Source organism: Dasypus novemcinctus, chromosome 22, assembly GCF_030445035.2.
Source record: "Dasypus novemcinctus isolate mDasNov1 chromosome 22, mDasNov1.1.hap2, whole genome shotgun sequence".
Lineage (NCBI taxonomy): Eukaryota > Metazoa > Chordata > Mammalia > Cingulata > Dasypodidae > Dasypus > Dasypus novemcinctus.
This window is the reverse complement of record NC_080694.1, coordinates 68697947-68722386: the sequence shown is the minus strand read 5'-3', so window position 1 is coordinate 68722386 and position 24440 is coordinate 68697947. Positions and strand designations below refer to the sequence as shown.

At 46.3% G+C, this 24440-nt stretch overlaps 5 non-coding genes across 5 annotated transcripts; 3 read left to right on the top strand and 2 right to left on the bottom strand.

The window, feature by feature from the left end:
* Window positions 1-4550: 4550 nt before the first annotated feature.
* TRNAA-AGC (transfer RNA alanine (anticodon AGC)) lies at window positions 4551-4622 on the top strand. Its single transcript has one exon. It is a non-coding gene; the product is annotated as a tRNA-Ala (tRNA).
* Window positions 4623-11120: 6498 nt separating this feature from the next.
* TRNAR-UCG (transfer RNA arginine (anticodon UCG)) lies at window positions 11121-11193 on the bottom strand. Its single transcript has one exon. It is a non-coding gene; the product is annotated as a tRNA-Arg (tRNA).
* A 5532-nt stretch (window positions 11194-16725) lies between these two features.
* Window positions 16726-16798, bottom strand: TRNAF-GAA (transfer RNA phenylalanine (anticodon GAA)). Its single transcript has one exon. It is a non-coding gene; the product is annotated as a tRNA-Phe (tRNA).
* A 522-nt stretch (window positions 16799-17320) lies between these two features.
* Window positions 17321-17392, top strand: TRNAA-UGC (transfer RNA alanine (anticodon UGC)). The gene has a single exon. It is a non-coding gene; the product is annotated as a tRNA-Ala (tRNA).
* A 6261-nt stretch (window positions 17393-23653) lies between these two features.
* Window positions 23654-23725, top strand: TRNAA-AGC (transfer RNA alanine (anticodon AGC)). The gene has a single exon. It is a non-coding gene; the product is annotated as a tRNA-Ala (tRNA).
* Window positions 23726-24440: the final 715 nt, after the last annotated feature.

The following is a 24440-nucleotide window of genomic DNA, read 5'->3' as shown; positions in this document are numbered from 1 at the left end:
AGTTACTGCCCACCCTTTCCCCCCTCCCACCCCCCAATATGCTTTCAAGTTGCTCGCCGCCCCCTCCTACAAAATGCTTTACAAACATCCTGGGAAAGCTGAGGCCTAGACTCTGCGTCTCAGTAGCAGAGGAGGCTCGAGACGCTCCCTAACTGTTAGCTGATTCTGCAAATCATATCCCACCCCCCCTTATCTTCTCCGGGGCAGAGAGAATTCCGCTATAAAGAGGCTGCACACTCGACCGCAGCTTTGGCCTTTTTCCTCTCTTGTGCTTCCTTTCAAATCAGAATTGCTGATATTCGTAATGGGTTTGCTGAGAACCCTGGCTGAGACACACTCAGTCACTCCGCATTTCAAGACAGATTTTGTGAATTCTCCGTCCTTCTGCTTAGCTCCTCGGGAAGGACCTTAATTTGGCGAAACAGCTCCTGCTCTCTCTTCTTCGTATCTTTCACTATTATCTTTACTGGCTAGTAGGGCGCTTTCTAGACAGAGAAGGATTAGGCTGAGGAAAAGATGAAATTCGGAGACACATGAAAATGACCATTCCTGGGACTTTCCCTGGTGCTGGAACGGAAGTGTCCGCCGCCGTCAGCAAGTGCAGTGAGCGCAAGCCTCAGAGAGAGGTAAAGAGCAGGAAGGTCCCTGGAACAGAAACAATGAACCCAGCGGCAAAATTCGGTCCAAGGTCAAGACCTTTTTTGCTTTCCAGAAATACAGATCAAAGAACCCATAAGTCCCCACTTCCAAGGGACCCTTTACACCCTGAGGGCGCGCTCCTCCTTGGCGCAGGAAAACCCAGGCCTCCAGATGCAAGCCGCTGCGGAATTCCACGCGGGGACGGCAGCGCTTAGCAGACACTGCGTGGAGGTTTCCGTGGACATTTCAAGTCCATCATTTTCAAACAATGTCAGAAGAGAAACTGTCTGTGAAGACACCTGTTCCTTTCATTTGGGGGCTGACGATTTTCTTCTTTTCATCTGGACCTCGATTTCCAGAGGTATTTTTGGGGTCCTTTCTTTGCACCCAGCCCCCTGCATTTCCGCTAAGACTCTGGGATCAGGGCCAGTGAAGGTGCAGGGTCTTGGGGTGATGGTGTGGGACCCACGAGGTACCGCGGAGGATGACCTGAGCAGGACCAGCCAGCCTGGAGGAAGGGGCTGGGGCTGCCGACGGGCGTCGACCGTGCGGGGGCGCAGGTGAGACCCGAAGCCCGAGGCGCAGCTGCCTCCATCCCTGGACGAGTCCAGAGGGGCTCCCCTCGTGCGCTGCAGCGGCCGAGCTCCTGGGCTCTTGCAGACCCTTCTCATGACTCGGCCCCTTTCCTTCGTTTTTCTGACGTGGTTTCTGGCCCCACCTTTAATCCAGGGAGGTTTGGAAGAGCAAGAAGAAGAGGCATCGACACTCCGGGAACAGAAACGGAAGCGCAGGCTTCCCCCCTGCGTCCTAGCTCTTCCAGGAGCCAGGGAATGAAATGCAAAGGCAGGAACAGTTAATTTGCCAAAAGAAAAAAGGAATTTGAAAACTGTGGGAGCCCTGCATAGCAGGATCCCTGGAAGCAGAGTCCCTGGAAGCCTGCATAGCAGGCTCCAAGGTTCACAGGAAGAATGCAGATAAAGAAGGAGGGGCCCCTGGGCAGGGTTGTGTGCTGAACAAAATATACTAAGTGTGGGTAAGAATTCCAGGAAAACTGTGTGATCAGAGGGCCAATGAAAAGAATAACTATTATATTTGTAGTGACTAGAAACAAGGGCTTCCCGTGAGAACTGCTGAACGCGATGATGTCACTTAAGGTATAAAATCTCGTGCCTGATTGAACTGGGTGCCTGAGGCAGCTGCCGCGCTCCTGCAGGCTCCTCACAGCCCACCTGGGCCCGCTCTTTTGTGTCTTTCATTTCTTCACCCTCTCGACCCCCTCCTCGGAACTTTGGGCTCTGACTGAACTGGACGGGTTGTGGCAAAAAGCAGTCTCTCCTTATTGTCTGCCCTGAAGTGGGCACCCCTTAGTAACGCGTTTCTCGCTTGGGAAGGTCCTAAAGCCAGACTCTTGGAGGCCTCTTGTTTCAGTTAAAGTCCCTCCTGCCCTATAAGCCTTGGGAGAATAAGCGGAGACCTTTTTTTAAAATTTTTTTTTCTTCTACATACACCAGAAGCTTTGCTCTCTATTATGAAATTCTACTTTACAGTTTTCCAGCTCTTTGGTAAAAAAAAAAAAAAAAAAAGTACCAGTCAAAGTCTTTGGAAACAAAATACGAAAGAGAACTGAGTTTGGTTCGTCCACCCAATGTATAGCTGTTCAGAAAGAAACATTTCTGTAATTTATATTGGCTCTTTGTTTACTCGGCCAGGGCTTATTTTAGGAAACACTAGCAATTTATGTAGCTTCCATTCTTACCTCTTCTCTGCTCCCATCTCACCCCCCACCCCAAATGCAGCCCCTTTGACTGCTTGTTCAAGAATCTGCAGTGTGGTGTCAACATATTCCAATTTATGACTTCATCTAAAGTAATAAAAATAAATTGGAATTCAGTGGGTACATGTAGGAAATATAGAAAGGAAGGGAATTTAATTTGGTACTCTACAATACCAGTGTAATTTTATTTCAGCTACATGTGTGTGGGATTGGGCATTTTATGACATATGTCACGTGTAGACCTCCAATGAAATTCGATTCTTTTGACCATTTTGTTACAGAAGTTCAAATAGTGACACAAGCACAACTATTTCCAATAGAAGGACCACGGATTCACAAAGAAGAAACTGGTGTCTCAGTGAGAAGGTGATTTACTGTGAGTGCACAAGCAAGTAACTGAAGGAATCTTCCCCAAACCAGTTCAAAGTGAGAATGGGAGCTAGGGTTTTTTATTGGCTAAGGAGAGGGGTAGAGGAGAAGAAAAACAAGTGACATGGTGAGCCATGAGTGGAGGGCACATGCAATTTTTCAGCCCAGTACATCAAATTTGTACCGGTTTCAGTGCCTGATAAACCAGTTTAGCAAGGCCTTCATGACTTTTTTCTCAGTCAGCTGCTCATGGATATAAGCTTTTTGTTTTTGTTTTTGAGAAAAGATACAGATTTACCGGCCATAAGGTGCTCCTGACACTCTTCTGTCTGGTTCCACTTTGAGACATTATCTTATTCCTGTAACCAAAACTGAGAAGGTTTACTTAACATCCTTCAGGAACTCCTGACAAAGAGCAAACTTCTAAAATTAGATTAACAGAAAACCAGCTCAATTAGTTTTATAATTTTCAGAGCTGCTTAAATGAAAAAACTTTGGTAAGCACTTTTTCCAGCTATCAATTTTAACCACTCTGCTAAAACTCGGCGTTGAATCAGAAACTTTCAAGACCCTAATCCTAGCGCCCTCTCTAAGCGCGCAGTTACTGCCAGCTAAGGGCGTCCGTCCACCAAACTTCCAAATTGTGTTCTCTAAGTAAGTGCTGAACGCCTTCGCCTTCCTTGAGAACTTCCGTTTGAGTTGTGAAGTATCCACACTTTCAGTCACCCCAAGAGACTTGGGATCCGATCGCCCAGCCCAGCTGCTTGGGTCGGACAGAACAGCGGCTGGACCGGCAGGTGGAGAAGGAGGTAGAAGCGGGAGGAGAAAGGAAATGAACTCGAAGTTTTCCCTTTTCTGTTGAATCACCCCGAAAATGACTGAAGATCTCACCGTTCAGATAACCAAGAGAACCAGGAAGAAAATGTCCGTAGGGCCATTATTTTTCTGTTTCTCTCCGTGTTTCTGTCGTCCTTCCCCTCCACGAGATCCTAAATGGATCTCAGTTTGCACGGCCGCTCCTGGCCCCAGGCTTCTCCTTGGAGCAGGTGCTGCCGGGCTCCTCTTCTCCTTCCCTCCAGGCTTCCTCCTGCTGATGCCGGCGCTGGGAGAGGAGAAGGTCTCAGGGTAGAAACGGAATAACGCACAAAGCATCCACTGGACCCTTTACGAGTGAGCACGAAGGAGGAGAGCAAAGGAGCGAGGGCGGGGCTAGTAAAAGCCGGAAAGAGAAGGAAGCGCCGGGGCCGGACCCCGGGACCTCTTAACACACGAAGCACCCTGTGGAGTTATTTTTCTTCACAGAATTGGCCTGAGAAACACCAGTGGGTTAAGTGAGACATACCCAGAGGATCCCGAGGAGGAGGTGACGACTGTGACCCGAACTACACGTTTCTGCTCCTGGGACCTTCCTAGTCCTGCTGACCTGCAGGCTGTGCCTGATCGTTTCTCGCCTCCACCCGGAGAGATCTAGAAAATCACCTGCCTCCACCCCTTATCTCAGCGCTAACGCCTGGGAGTGCAGAGCGCCTCAGCCCAGAAGCAGCGCGCGGCTGTGGTGGAAAGGGCGCACCGGGCTTCCCTGTAGGTGGGGCCTGAGGCCTGCCGGATGCATTTTGTAGGTGATTCTGTTTGCTCACCCTTCACACTTTCTGAGCTTGGTCCTCGTTCAGAACTATGTTTCAAAAAAATTTCCCGAAAAAATAGACAAGCAAAACTTAAAGTTCTAGACCCTTTAATTGAAATCATTCTTCCGCTTGTACCGCAGGGAGGGGGCATAGCTCAGTGGTAGAGCGCGTGCTTAGCATGCACGAGGTCCTGGGTTCGATCCCCAGTGCCTCCAGTTTTGTTTCCTCGCACAGTGCTGCTCTCCGACCTGTCTGGGTCTAAACATTGAGCCTCTGGGGAAATACACATGGTTTCATGCTTTTTTGTTTTGTTTTGTTTTGATTTTTGTTTTGTTATCTCCCCCATTCTGGATTCGATCCCCAGTGCCTCCAGCTTTGTTTCCTCTCCCAATCCCCATTTTCTTCCAATAGAGCTGTCTTTTTTCTCAGCATTTCAGTGTAGCCCCTCTGGGGAAATAGGTAGGGAATTCATGCTTGTTTGTTTTTTCTGTTCTCCACCCATTCTCTCCAAACTCTCAAACTTCACTGGCCTTGGCCACCGTCTCGACCCAGGTGGGTAGGCAGGTTTAGGGTGCTGTGAGCAGGACTCCAAGGTGCACAAGGTTAACCCACATTTAATTGCAAGGACGCTTAAGCACTCGACCACCTTTCAGTCTCCTCTTTCGCAACCTGGAAGCATCATGAATTGATTCAAGAGGGCTTGGGGAAACTTTAAAGTTAAGAGGCCAGAGAATCTGAAAAAAGGGAAAACGGGATAACCGCATTGCCAAACCGCTCTAGTGCTTGGGAAAAATCAGTGTTCCTCCTCTGGGAGGCAGAACACGGGGTTCCCAGGTCACGTCAGGTACAAGAGAAGCCACCAATGTCACAAGAGCCACTTCCTGGCTTCCTCTCCTCTCGGGCATGTTCTTAAACGTTGAGGGGAAGGCAATGAACACCAGGTTTGGGCCGGGGAGGCTCACTGCAGGGACAAGCGGCGCCCTTGCACCTCTCACTCACTGACACGGATATGGAACAAACAACTTCTGCGTCCATCTGTCCTGAACTCAGACTCTGGCTGTGGTTCCGAAAGCCCCTCCTCTTGAAGAGTCCGCCAAAGGAGAAATGGAGCAGGAGCCCCGAACCTCACGGAAGGGGCAGAAGAGGAGATGGCGGCATTAGCTCGGAGACCTTGGGAAGGGTTGCGCTGTTTAAGGAAGGCTGCCTGACTCTTCAGGAACGGTTCTACGAGTCCCTGTAAGTGTTTTATACTCTCTATTCTGAGATAATAGTAACCTCGATGAATCAATGGGAAATCACTGATATAATCTGGGATGAGAAATAAAAGGTTTTTATGCTGTGTGTATGTGTGTTTGTCACACACGATTTGTCCTGTGCCTGGCTTGCTTCACTCAACATATTGTCCTCCAGGTTCATCCACGCTGTCATATGCTTCATGACTTCATTTCTTTTTGCAGCTGAATAATATTCCATCGTGTGTAGGTACAACACTTTGTTCATACATTTGTCATTTGAGGGACACCTGGGTTGTTTGTATCTTTTGGCAATTGTGAATAATGTTGCTATCAACCTCGGTGTGTAGATGCTTGTTCTTGCAACTGCTCTCAGTTCTGATTATTACCTCGTAGTGGTATTACCAGGTCACATGGTACATCTATATCTAACTTCCTTAAGAACCACTAAATAGACTCCACAGTGGCTGTACCACTCTACATTCCCACCAGCAGTGAATAAGCATTCCTATCTCTCCACATCCTTTCCAACACTTGTAGTTTGTAGATTGAAGATAATTTATACAGTCATTGTTTCCCTTCAATAAGATTAAAAACCACAGCGATGCACATCATCATCTATTCATTTGATTAAAGTTATGAATCAGCTATTTGTTATGGGTCAGTCATTGGTTTAATCAACTGACTCAAAGATGTGGATGGATTGGTCTCTGAGCTCAAGGAATAGGGACTGATGAAGATCCAAAAGTAAATCTATCAAAACCCAGAAGGTGACCTGGTAACCAATCTTCTTCATTTTGACCAATTAAAGCCATAAAGTCCTTTCTCAGGATATGAAATAGACGGAAACAAGACAGGTGGAAAGAAGAGATAGTTTTCATTATGCCCAGGTTCCTTTTTAGGTGATTCTTCATTGCACAAAGTGATATTTCCTGGGCCTTATTCATTGCTTGCTGGTGGGGGAAGGCAGGGAAAATCATTGAGGAATATATCTACCTAAAAATATTACTTGAGGAATGGGAGTGGACAAGTGTTGGCCTCCACTGCGGCACTGCAGGCAGGTTGCTGCAGGCGAGTCGCTGCCGGGGATCGGGCCTACGCCACGGCCTGACCGGGGCGGCAGCGGGCGGCTCAAGGCTTGGGGGACGCGAGGTTCGATGGAGGAAAAACCACGGAGACGAGGTCTATGCGCAGGTCTGATTTTATTCGGGAAGTACATGGGGTTTTATAGTGTCATGGAGGCGGGGAGGTTGTGGGAGGGGCATGTCCGCGGGGCAGCTGAGGATTGGCTGCAGAGGCAAGGGCGGACCTGCGGTTTATGACGTAAGCCATTGATGGCAGAGGGGGTTGTTTCCGAGGTTGTGCCGGGGCGGATACAGGATGAGGGCGGTTGAAATGAGGCGGGGAGAACAGCGATCGGCTGGGAGGGGGAAGATAACAGTGGCTGGGAGGAGGGGCAGAGGGAGGCAGCAGCACAAACTGCTGCTGAGAAGGGCCATAATACAGGGAGGTTACGAGGAACAGGCGGGCAAAGTATAAGGAAGCGAAAGGCAGGGTGGGAGCAGGGGACAGACAAGAAAGTCAAGGAAGACTTGGGGCAACTGATCCATAGCATAGGAAAAAGAACTTATTGAAAAGGGAGGACACACAAGAATATTCCACCCTGGGAAATCCATAGAAATGAAAAAAAAAAAAAAAAAAGGCCTTCCACAGGTGAGAGGATCTGGGAGAGGACTGGTCTGGTCAGGCAGGTGACAGTCCAGGAACAGGAACAGCATCAGATGGTCTAGAACTTAGCTATCCTTCCTTCAATATAGGTGCAAACACGGATCTAGGTGGGGGGTTATGGAAAAGAGTATTTAACAGAATAGATTTTTCTGCTTTATTAGGCTTTGAAAGAGCCACTGAAAACTTTTGACAACTTCCCTGGGAGCAGTAGCTCAATGGTAGAGTAATGCTTTGCTTGTTTGAGGCCTGGGTACAATTCCCTGCACCTCCACACACATTATTTTTCTTAGACCCAATACATCTACTGCTCAGAACTCTGGTAACAGGTAAACAAGAGCTTCTTTCACTCATTTCCTGACTGTTTCCTGCTGACTTGAAAAGTGAACACAAAACCCAGTGGGTTGCCACCATCTAGTGTGGTTGTAAAAACATAAGGAAAAAAGGAGTGCAAAGCAATAAGCAACCAGATTATTCAGCATTTTCACCTGGGCTACCCCATTTTCACTATGACTGAAGAGAAAGGAAGACAGAAATGAGGAGTGAAAACAAGAAGCCCACGGAAAAAAAAATGTACCACCCTCTTCTGATTTCCTTCTTTCTTCCTTGCTGTCTTTTCTCCATTTTCATCTATACAAATTATATTGTAGAATTTCCCTCCTGGATCAGACATCTTCATGCCATGTCTAGTCATCATTTTCAGTTCCATAGATGGGTGTCACATGGCTGAACCATGTCACTTCTTTTTATTTTAGAGGGTATTACTTCTAAGTAATGATTTGCAGAGGTAAAGCTGAGGTGCTCATGAGACTCTAGACATCTAGACAAGATTGGCAGGGCAGACAATTCCAAGAATGCTGTCAGTGGGCCTTATCTTGGAATGAGTATTAACCTACCCCCAAAAGTATCAGATTTAGACTCATTTATAATTTTCCTATACATGGTTCTTATGCCCCCTATAATTAGCCTATACCTATACTTAGCCCTGTACCTATTGAATGTGTGTCCTGGAGACTTAAATCTTCCAGTTATTCTTAAGCTGGTTGAGCCCTGACTCTCAGCAGATTGCAGCCACCACCTACCCTCCAGTTCATTAGACTCACCCAGTACAATTAAGAAAAAGATGACAATGCCCATCCCCCAAAACTGAGAGTACAACAAAAAGCAAGGCAGTTCCATTCACTGTACCAGGACATCTAAACTCTTTCTCAACTGGAAGCAGAGTGGGCATTACCATCCCCAAATCCTCAAGACTGAGGAATGAACAAACAAAGGTGGAATGCAATTGTGGACTAAAATAGACTTATTATTATTCTAGTAATATACTAGGTATAAAGATAGTGGTTCTTTGGCAAGGGGGAGGGAAGAATAGGTGTAACATGGGCCATTTTTGGGACATTGGAATTGCTTTTTCATTACATTTCAAAGATGGATATTGATACAGGACGTTATACATTTTGTCAAAACCTGTAAAATGGTGCAGTGCAAAGCCTAAACCATAATGTAAACTATAGACCACAGTAGCAATGCTTCAATGTGTTCAGCAATTGTAACAAATGTGCCACATTAATGAAAGACGTTGTTAATGGGGAAACATGTGGGAGGGGTATATGGGAATCCCAATCACCTATATATATAGATAGATAGATTTTAAGGAGGTACCAGAAATGAACCCAGGACCTCGTACTTGGGAAGCTGGAGCTCAACCATTTGAGCTACATGTGCTCCATTGCCCTATATTTTTGATGTGGCATTTATGTAATCAAAGCTTCTTTAAAATAAAAGAAAGTAAAGGCAAAACAGAACAAAATGAAAAATGAAAAAAGTGTTGGAGAGGATGCAGAGAAACAGGAACAGCCATTCTTTGCTGATGGCAATGTAAAATGGTACAGCCACTGTGGAAATAGTTTGGCAGTTCCTCAGAAAGCTAAGTTTAGAATTGACACATGACCCAGCAATACCGCTACTAGACCTATACCCAGAAGAATGGAAAGTCGGGATTTAAACAGATATTGGTACACTGTGTTAGTAGTGGCATTATTCTCAATTGCAAAAGATGGAAGCAACCCAAGTGCCCATCAACCAATGAACGTATAAAGAAAATGTAGTATATACATACAATGGAATATTACTCAGCCTTAAAATGTTATAAAGTCCTGATACATGTGACAACGTGGATGAACCTTGAGGACATAATGTTGAGTGAAGAAAGCCAGACACGAAAGGATGAATATTATATGACATCATTGACATGAAATAATTAGAATAAGGAAACTCTCAGAGCCAGAATCTAGAATATAGGTTACCAGGCGACAGGGTGAGGCTAGGGGATGGGAAGTTAGGCATCATATAAACAGGATTCTCATTTTTAGGATGGAAATGTTTTGGAAATTGATGGTAGTGATGTTAGCAAACATTGTGAATGCAATTTACAGCACTGAAATACACATCTGAAGGTGGTTATAACAGGAAATGTTAGGTAGTATATATAGTAACAGAATAAAAATTCTAAAAAATTCAGGGACTTGTACTACACAGTGAACCGTAAGTTAAACCATTCACTATAATTAATAGAGCAATTATAAAAATGTGTTGTTATTCATTGTAACAAATGCTTCACACCAATGTGAGCTGTTAATAATAGGGTCAAATACAGGAATCCTGTATTTCACCCACGACTCTTCTGTAAATTCTCATCTTCTCTTACAAAAAAACGGCAGGAGGAAATTTTGGGGGTGATAGCTATGTTCAGTACCTGTCCTGTGACCACAGTTTCACGAGTGTAAACTTGCCAACTTACCCATACGCTTAAACACGTGCAGCTTACTGCGTGCCAACTGTGGCTCGATAAAGCTGCTGCAATGTACATTATCTGACAAGCTCATGGCATTCTGCTGTTTTAAAATTGTAGTCCTGGGCCTTCCCCTGTTTTCTGTCCTGTGGGAGAGTTTGTGTCTGTTTTACTTATTCTCTGAACGTTTTGGAGAGGTATCCAGGAAGCGATGGGACATAGCATTTCCTGGTAGGAAGGTTCTTGACAGCGAATTCCATCTATTTCCGGTTGAAGACGCTCACATGTGCTCTTCCTCCTTGGATCTGACGTGGTAAGGGGCAGTGCTCTAACATCCTGTCCATTCATCTCACTGTTCACGCGTTTGTCCGGCTTCCTTGCGCTTCTGCAGAAGCTGCCCTGCCGTCGTCCAGGCTTTCCGGGCTCGCCCTTCGGGGGCTCAGGTCTCAGTTTAACCTTCTCCCTCAAGGTCAGTTCCTGACGCTGCGTCACCGCGACGTGCGGGAGAACCCCGCAGCCTTGTCGGCGAAGGGCCTAGAGAGACCGCGCAGCGCCCGGGGCCTCCGCTAAGCTGGGGCGGGTTTTGTGGGGTTCTCTCCCTCCAGCGCCTCTAAACTGGGGGGACTCTTCCGCTTGAAAGGGGACGACGTTTAAACTGACTTCAAAAGGCAGGTACTTCCCATACAGTCCCTTTTGAGTGCGCGTATGAGGCGCACATTTTTAATTTGGCCGCCGAGTCAGGGAGCGCACGCTCTGCGCCAGTGGTGGAGGCCTCAGGCACCCCACGACCTGAACTTGACTTTTCCTGCCGCTCCCCCGCTCCCTGGCCGGGAGCCTCCTTTCCAACCTGCCAGATGTCGTCTTTTCCCAGAGGCTATGACCTGGGTTTAGGAGTTTGGAGGGTGGGGATGGGGTTCGGGCAGGAGGCTGGAGCCGGGGAAAGCAGTGTGTGGAAAATAGCAGCTCAACCACGGAGGGATTCGAACCCTCAATCTTCTGATCCGAAGTCAGACGCCTTATCCATTAGGCCACGTGGTCCCACAACTACCACTATAACCTCCTCGCCAAAACTTTTTCTCTCTCATAATTGAGATTTTATTGGTTGTCTTGAAGATCAGCACAGACGTTATGTAGAATTCGTACACAGCTTAATGTATGTACTGAAAACCTAAAGAACCATGTAGTCGTTTTCTAACATTATTCCAGGACTTTCCAGCTTAAAAATTGAAGGCATATGTTCCTTAAGAGGATACCAAGTACTAGTATCTTCAAATGTTGATATTATTTCTTTAAGTCCCACAGATTCAAAATTTAATGCCATACACAATATATACTCACATTTCCAATCTTTTACAGCAAGTAAAAAAGTTACTACAAAAACCAGGACCGGGATGTTTCAGAGTTCTGACAGGGAGAGCCAAGATCAGGGCCTGTTCTACGAGACACGTGTACTAAGAACCATGGGACAGGAGTAATTTAAAATGCTCAGAGATTCCAAGTCACCAGGATATGAACCAGACTTGGCTTCTTCCTCTGCTGCTTCATGAGAGGCTGGACTGTCCTCAGGTTTAGTTTCTCCATTTTCTGCAGGTACGTCTTCTTTAGTTTCTTGGTTAGACACTTCAGCTTGTTTTCCCTTTGCTCCCTTTTTTCCTTTTGGTTGCACCTTTTTGTCTGAAGTTTTATCATTTCCCGCTGCCTTTTTTGGCTTGGCGTCCACTTTGACAGCGGCGGGTTTGTGGGATCGCCTCGCCCACCCTCTCTTGGGCTCCTCCTTCCACGCCGCTTGTCCGAGCTCACCTCCTCTGAGCCCGGCTCACCTCCTCTTGGCCCATCTCACCTCCACTGGGCTGGGCTCACCTCCTCTGAGCCGGGCTCACCTCCACTGGGCCCGGCTCACCTCCTCTTGGCGGAGCTCACCTCCTCTGGGCCGAGCTAACCTCCTGTGGGTCGGCTCACCTCCTCTGAGCCGAGCTCACCTCCTCTTGGCCGAGCTCACCTCCTCTGGGTTGGCCTCACCTCCTCTGGGTCGGCCTCACCTCCTCTGGGTCGGCTCACCTCCTCTTGGCTGAGCTCACCTCCTCTGGGCCGAGCTCACCTCCTCTGGGTCGGGCTCATCTCCTTTTGGGTGAACTCACCTTTTCTTGTCCGAGCTCACCTCCTCTGAGCCGAGCTCACCTCCTCTTGGCCGAGCTCACCTCCTCTTGGCCAAGCTCACCTCCTCTGGGTTGGGCTCGCCTCCTCTGGGTTGGGCTCACCTCCTCTTGGCTGAGCTCACCTTTTCTTGTCCGAGCTCACCTCCTCTGAGCCGAGTTCACCTCCTCTTGGCTGAGCTCACCTCCTCTTGTCCGAGCTCACCTCCTCTGGGTCGGGCTCACCTCCTCTGAGCCGAGCTCACCTCCTCTTGGCTGAGCTCACCTCCTCTGGGTCGGGCTCACCTCCTCTGGGTCGGGCTCACCTCCTCTGGGCCGAGCTCACCTCCTCTGTTACTTTTAATTTCATCGCAAAGATGGTGTAATTAACAGTTAGAAAACGAGGCACTTTAGTGTAACACAAGGCAACGGGCTGACCCAAAATGCCAATTCCGGTTTCGCCAATTCCCCTACCGTAAACTGAACCCCACACTTCCTACTTGAACAATATTTTACCCTGCTCTCCATAAACACCTGAAGAACCAAAGCTAAACTGAGACCTAAAAGAGAAAGGTTAGACAGAAAAAGAGCAGAAAGAAAAGTACTTCCAGAAGATGGATCAGAACATGCAATGCTGTGAAGGATTTTGCTCAAATTACTCAAAAATTTAAATGAAATAGCAAATTCTTCAAAATATTATGTACGCAATTTAACTCAAGAAGAAATAGCAAATATGGATGTTTTTGGCCTCCAGCAGGGTCCAAGTCTCCCTCTCTGGTTCCTACTGGAAGCCACCATGATCAGAGGGTCTCTTCTCCTTCACCTCAGGTGATTCCCTGTACGCCAGAGGCTCTCATTTCTGACTTTATCTTCATTTTGGGGCAAACCGAGCTAGAAGCCCTGATTAAAGAGGAATGTGCGATCCTCTTCTTCCATCCCTTCACGGGCTAAAGCTGCCAGTTTACAGCAGCACAGGTGTAAATGTTGTTCAAACAGGAAATGTGGGATTCAGTGTAGGGTAGGAGAATTGGAGAAAATAAAACGGTCAAATAAATTGAATAAATAGTAAAAAAAAAAAAGTCCCATAGTAAAAACCCTACGACCATTTATGTCCACTTGGAAATTCGACAAAACACCCCAGCGCGTTTAATTTCTTCTGCGACCCATGCAGCGCAGGAGCAGCGGAACGCTTTCCGCGCAGTTCCGGGGAGGGAGGTGAGAGGGTGAAGAAATGACAGACAAGATAGCGGGACCAGGTGGACCTGAGGAGCCTGCAGGAGCTTGCACTACCTCAGGCCCCTAGCGCGATCACGTACTTTATTTTTATTTATTTTTCCTTCTTTATTTTTTAAAATGTTAACATTTTAAAAAATGATGTCCCCATATACCATGCTTTATTTTATACAAGTGAAATTTCGCAGTTCTCACGGGAAGCTCTTGTTTCTAGTTCACTACAAATGCAGTAGTTCTTCTTTTTAACAGCCCTCTGATAACACAGTTTTCCTGGAATTCTTCTCCATACTTAGCCTATTTGTTCAGCACATAACCTTGCCCAGGGGCACCTCCTTCTTTACCTACATTCTTGCTATGAACCTTGGAGCCAGCTTTGCAGGGCTCCCCACAAATTTCAATAACACAAACATTTCCAAATGTAGTACTAGAGGAAAGTCGCTCCATCTCATTCTATGAGCCTGGCTTCTCCGTATTACCAAAACCAGAGGAAGACAGTGTAAGAAAAGAAACAATAGGCCATCTTACGTGCAAACACAAATAGCCACCTGCGTCCAGTACCGTAATTGGTGGTCGATTTGACATTGCACTAAGAGTTGTGATTCAGCGCATGAAGAAATTAAGTAAGAAAAATTATCTTCACCTCAGGAGAGAAAGAAAAAACATTTCATGTAATTGAGTGTTCATTCATGATAAAACTCAATCTAGACATCGAAGAAAATTTCTTTAACCTCATTTCAAAAATACAAAAATAATCTACAGAACACATAACACTTTGATATAAAAACTTAAAAACTTTGAGTCTGAGATTGGGAAGCCGTGGCGTGCACCAGGAATCATCCCTTCTACTCACTAACGTCCTAATGTCCTGGAGGTCCTAAGTATCAGCAATAAAACCAGACAGAAGGAAGGCGAAAGAGGTTTTAAAATTATTTATTTATTATTTATTTATTTATTCCCACCCCTTTGTTGTTTGTACTGTGTCTGTTCATTTTCCTTGTTTCTTTAGGAGGCACAGGAGAACCGAGCCAGAGACCTCCCATATGGTCGGTGGGAGCTCAATTGCTCGACCTGCTATGGGCTGTGGGGGGGGGGGGGGGCTGTATATTTCTTTATAAATAACATGGGCTGTGCTGTAAGGTAAATATGTTAATTGAAGCTTACCTGGAATGTGGAAGATAAGTGTGGGGTGTATGTGTTAATTCAGACTTACCTAGAGAGTATATGTTAATTCAAGACCTATCTGATACTTACCTAGAGAGTATGTGTTAATTCAAGACCTATCTGGTACTCAGATAAAACACTTGAAACTCTAAGAAACTAACAAGAAGTCCTTTTGCATATAGAGACCACCATTTTACTCGCGACTCCTACATCTTCTGTATAAAAGAAACCCAAAGATCCTATTTGGGGCTCGGTTTTTATTAGGACAGTAGTCTGCCGAGCCCGACTGCTCGCAAATAAATTTTCCTTTCTAAAATTATTACTGAGTCCTGGCCTTCCCTATGTGATCACTGAATCTCTCTGCTTCCACAACAGACCCACATCCAGTTCCCTAAAATAGTTTTGATAATTAGAATGGAAGAAACAGAATTGTGAATTTGTTTTACAGATTGTAAGATTATACAATGATCAGCTAAAGAAATCTAAAATTAATTTAGTATAATTAGTAAAAGACAACACATTTCCCAGCAACTATAAAATTAGATTCAATAAAGAAAAATCTAGAAAGCACAGAAAATTAAATATTCACCTACTATTTCCCTAACAAGAAAATACCACAAAACATATATGGCATGATTTAATATATGAAAACTGCAAACTCAATAATTTAATGGCTATAGTCTTGTAGTGGATATACTGTTACCTTGTAAAGCTAATAAATAAAAGCAAGTGAATGATTATCACGAGCATTATTATGGTTGTATTCTTCCAAGGAGTTTTGATGTTGGAGAAGTGTAAAATGTTTTCTCCTGACACAGTGTTCAGGGCTGTTGATGAAAAATAGACACTTTATACCATAAACAGCTTTTGAAAGGAAAAACAATAGTTCAAAAAGATAAAAATAAAGGATTATTATCTCTAACAAATAACTTAAAGAAAGATGTTGAAGTCAGAGGGGAACAAAATCGGATGTGTGCACCTGAGTCCTGATGCCTCTACTGCCCACCTGCTTTCATTTCTCAGGATTCTGGGCCCTTGTGAGTGTTTCAGAACATGGTTCACACAGAAATGCTGATTTTGGACCTCACCTGGATCCACAACCAGGAGTAACTTAAAATGTGGATATTCCAGACAGATGTGCAAGGCTGCAGAGATATCTTGAAACAAGAAACTTGAGGCTATTCTTGTAATTGTTTAAAAGCTCACTAATGTTCAACAATTTTCCTTACTCCCAAAGTTTAATAATGGAATGGACTCAGAAATGTAGAATTTTGATTTACAAAATTTCCCTTCTATATAGTGCATCAAATAGATACACACAGGGTATAGTGGTTCTGTTATTACATTTCTTCTCCACGTTTCTTGTGGTTATAAACACCCCTTACCCACCACACACGTAGATATTCTCAAAGTAGAAATGTGTAAGTGCAATGGCATTAGGGTGTTGGAAATTCTTACCTCCCTAATTTCCTAGGTTTTCTAATTTTGAATAAAATATCCACACTGTTAGATAACACTTCATGGGAGACCTGAGTGGAATAAACAACCAAATGAGAAAGTGATTTAAAAAGAGAGCGAGAGAGGCGTGGAGCTGTTCTTTGTGGAGTTATGAAATTATTCTAAAATGTTATGTTGTGATTACACTAAAAGCCATTGAGTATACACTTTGGATAGAGCGTATGATATGTGAACATATCTCAATAAAACTGCTTTAAAAATAAAAAAAGTAACTGTGAAAAAATAGCCAGATTTAGCACCTATGTACAGCAGGGGAAGGCTGCCTGCAATGATGATTGAGGTGATGTATGCTCAATTAAATGGTTATACCAAATACAATGGATTGTACACTTCGGATGAGTTTTATGCATTATTACCATGTATCAATAAAATTGATTTTCTTAAAGAAAAAGAACAAATCTATATGTATACTCCTTTATTGGATTGGCAAAAAGGAATTAAACCTTCTAGTGATAGATCCACTCTTGGGGATTGGATGCAAGGTTAAGGGAGGGCAAGGAAGCACACACCAAAACAGAAGAGAGCACGCCGGGACCCGGGATTGAACCAGGGACCTCTAGATCTTCAGTCTAACGCTCTCCCAACTGAGCTACCCCGGCCCTTTAAATCGAAACTTTAGACCTTCTTCCAAGAAAGATGATAAAGGTTTCGTTAGTGATGTTTCAGTGTTCTTTCACAATTAATCCAATCTTTTGAACTTCACCTACCCACTCACCTGGGAACACACGGGCTCCGGGGCCGCCCAGGTATGAAAACGCGATCCAGGTTTCAAATGGACGAGCTGACAGAGGGAGAGGGAGGAAAAGGGGAGGATCAGGCCAAACAGGAGGAAGCTTTTCTGCGCGGTCGCCCCTGGAGTTGCACGACTCGAACATTGCTCAGGAAACTAAGGGAAATGAAAATGAACTAGCGAGCTGCTTCTCTCTCTCTTCTTCCGGTCCTTCTTTTTCTGTCTTGCTCTTCAGTGACACTGCAAAGGGGGAAAGAAGGTTAAGAAAAGAATCCGTTTCCCCGACAAGGTTCAGACCCTTTAGCACGTCACGCTAATACCACAATGCAAGAGGCGCAAGAAATAGCTAATCCTTAAACTGAGAAAGTCTTCCAGAGGGCCACAGCAAGGCGGGGGTGTAGCTCAGCGGTAGAGCGCGTGCTTTGCATGCACGAGGCCCCGGGTTCGATTCCCGGCATCTCCAGAAGTATCTTCTCCAACTTTTGAAACGACACCTTGGAGTTTAATGTCCAAATATAATCTCTTTTCCGCACACATGAAAGTGGTTACTTTAAAGATTATCTGATTTCTCTTCTGGAACCTTAGAAGAGGGCAGAAAGAAGACCTTTCAACCGAAAAGTCGTGCCTTTAGGGCGCAGTCCACCTGGGCCCCCATTTTATACTGTTGTGAAAGAGAAGCAAGGCAGAAAGAAGAGGAAAAGATCAGCGCCCTCTGACAGTTTCCCTTCGTTCTTATTTTTTTCCGGGCAGAGGAGCCACAGGGTCCACCACGGGTCTACCCCACGCAGAGAGCGCCGCCGGGAGTCCTGTCCGCTGAGGAGACACTGGGGCTGCGAATCCGGAGTCTTTCTAGGCGAGTGAGTGTCAGGAGCTGGAAACGAAATAAAGCCTGGCGGGGTTCGAGGCCCTCCACACCCGACAGTGAGGAATAAACCTGAATCCTACATTCCCAACTGATATTCGTAATATTCACTTCACTGCACTTTCTCATTCTTCCATTTTTCCCTTTGCTTTAACTCTAAACAGCACCAGGGGCTCTCAGTTAACATTCAACAGAGGCCCCACGTGAAGCACGAAATATTTCTCCATCATACACATTGGACTGAATGATGAAAAGTAAAATGTGAATACCAAGGAGATTTGGCAGCTTACACTGGTAAGGAACTGACGCCTTTTCTGTTTGTTTTCTTTTCAGGGTCAACTCACTCGTATTTGCTTTATATGACAGAAAACACCCAGGATTTTCTCGTCCTCTGATGCACCTTTTCAGGATTTCCAAAGCTTTGTGATTTCTGCACTGGAGCTACGTATGAACCTGTTGCCTGCTGAATCAACGCCTCTTTGAGATGAACGGGAATGTGGTTTGCTCCCCGTTGGCCTGTCTGACACCCCTTACCAGGCGGGGTGTCCTTACTTCTTGATGCCCTTGTCCAGTGAAAATGCCCACAGCAGGCACTCAGGAGGGAGAATGTGTGGCCTTGAAAGCTGCTTGGCTGAGCATTGGCAGTGGGCCCTGGGCCAGTTGTTTATTTTAGGAGGTATTTTATCTAGGGGGCTAGTGCATTCTTCCCACGTACTTATTATTTTTCTATTATTATTATTATCATTATTTATTTATTTATTATTGTTGTTGTTCTCTAGTCACTGTAAAACAGCTGCGTGGGCGGGAGTGCTGATTAGAGGGCCAGAACAGAATTCCAAACTCCAGAAATGAGGTTTAGAGCTTCTCTGCTTCACTCTTACTCTCTTTTCAATACCTGGAGGAGATGGTTGGTTGCTTGAGCGTTTTCTAGTAATGCCTTCAAACTTAAATTGTTGGTTAAACTCCCTCATCCTTCTTGAAGTCTGCTGATGTCTTTAGTCTGTTGGACCAGAGTGATACTTTGATTTCTAGGAGATTTTGCTGAAGAGTCTTTCTCCCTCTTGTCTATTCATTATCAGTATTCTATGTTGAATACATGAAGGACATTAAAGTCCTAAAAATCTACATAACAAGGAAAGGGAGCTGGAAAAGCCTTTTTCTTTGTGTGCTGTGTAAAATGCATTTCCATCTGCGCAAGCTGGGATCCCTCCCCTTTCCTGACTCTGAAAGGTCCCGTGTCAAAGGTCTAAAGCTGTGAACTCTTTGCTTCATTTTCATTCCTATCCACACATCCACCCTGTCTCCATGCCCCACAGAAAAGTGAGATGAACTTCCATCTTTTCTTGCATTTAAGGGTATATTGGGGAGGAAAAAGGTGTGCTACTGCCCAGAACAGGGGCTAGAGCCCTGAACCCGCAGATTAAAAGTCTGATGCCCTACTGACAGAATGTTTGCTTTCACAGAGTTTTTAATAAAGGTCATTAAGCCCATTTATTGTTTTTACTCCGTCTTGAATTCCAAGGCAACCTATTAAAATCAGTCCCTTGCAAATTTATTTCACATACTTAAGGAAAAAAAAAAAAAGCAGCTAGAGAATTCCCCCACACTCACCAACCTGCTCCCAACACAAAAACCCCCGTGGGTCGGGTGAATCTGCTTTCCCTGTAGCTCTTCCAAAAATCATCCGTACTAGCTGCTCCTGCTCCTCAAAGAAAAACCGAACTACACACATTCTAAAACGCTCTCCAATCCAGCAGTGTGTGTAAAAGGAATAGGTCTTTCTACGAACAAATTTTTTGACCAATTTACCTTAAAACACATGTGACTCCTATATTTTTTATACCTGGAGGACCCAGAAAAAAGATGCAGATCTGGAACAGGTCCTACCTCTTTGTCCTTCCAAATCTTATCCGTACCTAAAGAGCCATATTTAAGCCTCTTCTCTCCACTTTCCTATCCCGACCCCTCCTCATCCCTCTTCACACCACCCAGCAGCCTCAGACCCACTTCTTCCCATCATCCCTCCAACACCTCTACCTCTCTCTGGGTGTGGTCTTTCCCAAAACTCAGCTCACACCATCCAGGCTGGGGTTTTCTAGCCAGTGTTTCCTAAACCTGTCAGATTTTCAGTTACTGCCGACCCCCACTCCATTCCCATCCCCCAATATGCTTTAAGTTACTCGCCACCTCCTTCTACAATATGCTTTCTGACTTCATCCAAAACAGCTGCTTTCCTGGGAAAGCCTGAGAACCAAGAGAAACATTGAATCAGCAGACAAATTCAATCTAAGGTCAAGCCATCTTTTGTTTTCCAGAAATGCATATGAAAGAACTCCTAATTCCCCAGTTCCAAGGGACCCTTTACAGTCCTCACTTCCCTCTTCCTTGGCCAAGTGAAAACCCAGGCTTCCAGATGCAAGCTTCTGCAGAATTCCACGCAGGTATGGCAGTGCTTAGCACACACCTGCATGAAGGTTTTCATGGACACTTTGAGTCCGTCGTGTTCAAACAATGTCACAAGAGAGACTGTCTGTGTGACACCTGTACCTTTCATTTGGGGGCTGAAGATTTTCTGACATCTCTTTTCATGAGGACCTCGATTTTCAAGGACATTTTTTCTGGTATTTTCTTTGAACCCAGCCCCCTGGATTTCTGCTAAGACTCTGGCATCAGGGTCAGTGAAAGTCCTGGGGTGGTGGTGTGGGACACCTGGGTACAGCAGAGGATGTCCTGAGCAGGACGAACAAGTCTGGAGGAAGAAGCTGAAGCTGCTGACGGGCGTTGACCGTGCGGGGCACAGGTGAGACTTGAAGCTGGAGGTGTGGCTGCCTCCATCCCTGGACGGGTCCAGAGGGGCTTCCCTCGCCAGGGGACTTGTGAGGAGAAAACATGCAATTTCTTAGTCCTGGGTGGTCTGAAGCACATCAAATTTGTCCTGATTTCAGTGGTTAATAAACCACAGTTTAGCAAGGTCTTCATGACTGCTTTCTCAGCTAGCTGCTCAAAGATGGAAAGCTTTTTTTTTCCTTAAAAAGGTTACAGATTTATGGTTATAAACCATTCTGATTTTTTATTGTCTTTTCTTAAAAAAGATAAATAGATCGCATAAGACATTACATTAAAAAACACAAGAGGCAAGCGGACTTGGCCCAGTGGTTAGGCCGTCCATCTACCACATGGGAGGTCCGTGGTTCAAACCCTGGGCTTCCTTGACCCATGTGGAGCTGGCCCATGTGCAGTGTTGACGAGGGCAAGGAGTGCCCATGCACAAGGAGTGTGCCCCGGAAGGAGAGCCTCCCAGCACAAAAGAAAGTGCAGCCTGCCCAGGAATGGTGCCGCACACACAGAGAGCTGACACAACAAGATGATGGCAACAAAAAGAAACAGATTCCCGTGCCGCTGACAACAGAAGGGGACAAGGAACACGCAACAAATAGACACAGAGAACAGACAACTGGGGTGGGTGGGCGGGGGGGGGGGGGAAGGGGAGAGAAATAAATAAATAAATCTTTAAAAAAAACAACCTAAGAGGTTCCTGTATACTCCATTCTCCACCCCACCTCCGCTCCTCCCACATCAACATTCCCTTTCATCAGTAAGGCACATTTATTGCATTTGGTGAATGCACCCTGGAGCACTGCCACACTGCATGGACCATAGTTTACATTGTAGTTCACACTCTCCTCCAGCCCATCCAGTGGGTTATAGCAAGATATACAATGGCCTGCATCTGTCCCAGCAATTTCATTTGGGACAACTCCAAGCCCCGAAAATGCCCCATATCACACCTCTCCCTCCCTCAACAACTCCCGTGGCCACCGTCTCCACATCAATGATACAATTACTTCCATTGCTAGAGTCACAACAGTTCAATAGTAGAATACCAGCAAATCCACTCCAGTCCATATTATTGCCCTGGGATGGCACTGTCCACTCCACCTCTAAATTGAGAGGGGCCTTAGATCCCACATGGCTGATAGATGCATTCTCCTACTTGCAGTTGTATACACTCTCGGTTCCCTGATGTGGTGGTTGACCATTCTCACTTCCCCATTAGCTGACCTGGGTAAATCCAATGAACCAGAGAGTAGATGTTGCAACTCTGCTGAGGCTCAGAACCCAGCTGGCACATGGACAGTCCAGATATTCAAGTTCTGAGCATACACAAACCTCAGCGCCAATCACAAGTTCAGTAAAAGTGACAAAAGAGGCATGTGTAGAGACGTCACATCTAAGTCCAACTCCATCACAATCAGGAGCACAAATTCCACAGTAGAGCCCACTGACAAGGCAATGAACTCCAGCGTTGTCCGTCATAACCACAGAACCTGTGTGTCTCTGTAGCCCTCAGGAGCACAAGTATCTAGTTTTTATCTACTTTGGCTGTCTCTGGGATCCTGCTGAGACATGTGTTAGTGTGACCCTCTTATGACCTGCTGATTCACTTTGAAGTCTCTTAGTCATATGAACTCATTTCTCTTTACCACTTCCCCCTTTTATTCAAGGTCTTTTTCTAGTTGCATCACCAGCTGGTGATGGTAGTAAACCCTCCGAGCCAGGGAGGTTCATCCCTGGGATTCATGTCCCATGCTGGGGGGAAGGTAATGCATTTACATGCTGAGTTTGGCTTAGAGAGTGGTCACATTTGAACAAGATGGAGGTTCTCAGGAGGTAACTCTCAGCACGCTGCAGCTCCAGGCCTAGTTGAAATTTCAAGCACACGGGCTCATAAGCTTAGTCATCAGTATCAAGGGCCCCTCATTGGACCATCCTTCTTCACTGGTCTTTGCCCTTGCACTTGGGGGGTTGTTGGTGTTCCATTGGGGAATGTGATAGAGCTCCCCTGCCTTAGGATCCGATCACTGCAGCACAGCTTCTTGGGTCAGACAGTAAAGAGGCTGGACTGGCAAATGGAGAAGGTGGTAGAAAACTAGGAGCAGAGAAATGGACTGGAAACTTTTTTCTTTTCTGTTGAATCTCCCAACCTGACTGCAGATCTGACCGTTCAACTAACCAAGAGCAGTGGGAAGAAAATGTCCGTAGGGCCATTATTTTTCTGTTTCTCTCCGTGTTTCCGTCGTCCTTCCCCTCCACGAGATCCTAAATGGATCTCAGTTTGCACGGCCGCTCCTGGCCGCAGGCTTCTCGCTTGGAGCAGGTGCTGCCGGGCTCCTCTTCTCCTTCCCTCCGGGCTTCCTCTTGCTGATGCCGGCGCTTGGAGAGGAGAAAGGCTCAGGGAGTAGAAACGGAATAACGCAAAAAGCATCCACTGGACCCTTCACGAGTGAGCAGGAAAGAGGAGAGAGATGGAGTGAGGGCAGGGCTAGTAAAAGCCAGAAAGAGAAGGAAGCGCCGGGCCTGAACCTGGGACTTACACAGGAAGCACCCTGTGGAGTTATTTTTCTTCCCAAAATCGGCCTGAGAAACTCCAGTGGGTTAAGTGGACATACCAGGGGTGACGACTGTGACCCGAATGACACGTTTCTGCTCCTAGGACCTTCCTAGTCCTGCTGACCTGCAGGCTGTGCGTGAAGGTTTCTAACCTCCACACGGAGAGACCGAGAAAATCACCCGCCTCCATCCCTTACCTCAGCGCTAACGCCTGGGAGTGCAGAGCTCCGCAGTCCAGAAGCAGCGCGCGGCTGTGGGAACCTGCGCGTGGAGCGTGCCTGGAGGCGGGGCCCGAGGCTCCGCCAGATGCGCTTTCTAGGTGGTTCTGCTGGTTCACGCGTCACACATGCGGCGCTTGTTCCTTACTTCAGAACTATGCCCAAAAAAAAAATGCCAGGAAGAAATAGACACACGGAACTTGAACGTTTCAGACCATTTAAGGAAGTCCTTCTTCCGACTGGCGCGCAGGGAGGGGGCATAGCTCAGTGGTAGAGCGCGTGCTTAGCATGCACGAGGCCCTGGGTTCGATCCCCAGTGCCTCCACCTTCGCTTTTCCTCTGAGTTACCGGGGTGTAAGCTTCTCCCTCGCTCTACAGGGAACTGGAGAGGTAACACGCTCTCGCTCGTTTTCGCACGGGCAGTCACCAGCAGCAGCAGCAGCAGCATCCTGAACCCTTGGTGTAGCAACTACGAACACCTCTTAGAAACCATGAACTTTCGCCTGCTCCCCACAATCCCCAACAATTCTCCAATTCTCCGTTTTACGTGCTCGTAAGGAGCTAAACGCATTATCTGGTGCTTCCCTATATCCTGCTTCCTGGGCTCCTGCACCACGCAGTGCTGCCGTGTCAGCCCAAGGAAGACAAGGAAAAGGGAGGAATTAGGGAAGAGCATTGGCTCGCCCAGGAGTCCTGCAATCAGATGCACGGAGCCCGGCACCACATTAGTGTGCCCAGTGATGCTCTTTTCTGTTTTGCAATGTCATTGAAGAGCAAAACAAGGGGGGAAAAGGACCGAAAGGAGAGAGAGAGATGGGGGGAGGGAAGAGATATAGGAGAGGAGCGGAGGGGAGGGGCGGGGAGGGGACAGAAAGGGAGCAGAGGACAAGAGAAGAGGAGGAGAGGTTCAATAACTCATTTTCCCCCTAGTTTTCTGAGCAGTGTTGCTGGAGGCGGGACCACGTGGAAAAGGCTCTTCCTGCTTTGCTTGTTCCACCTATTCACTCCCCCATCGCCTGACAACTCATTTACAGTCTGGA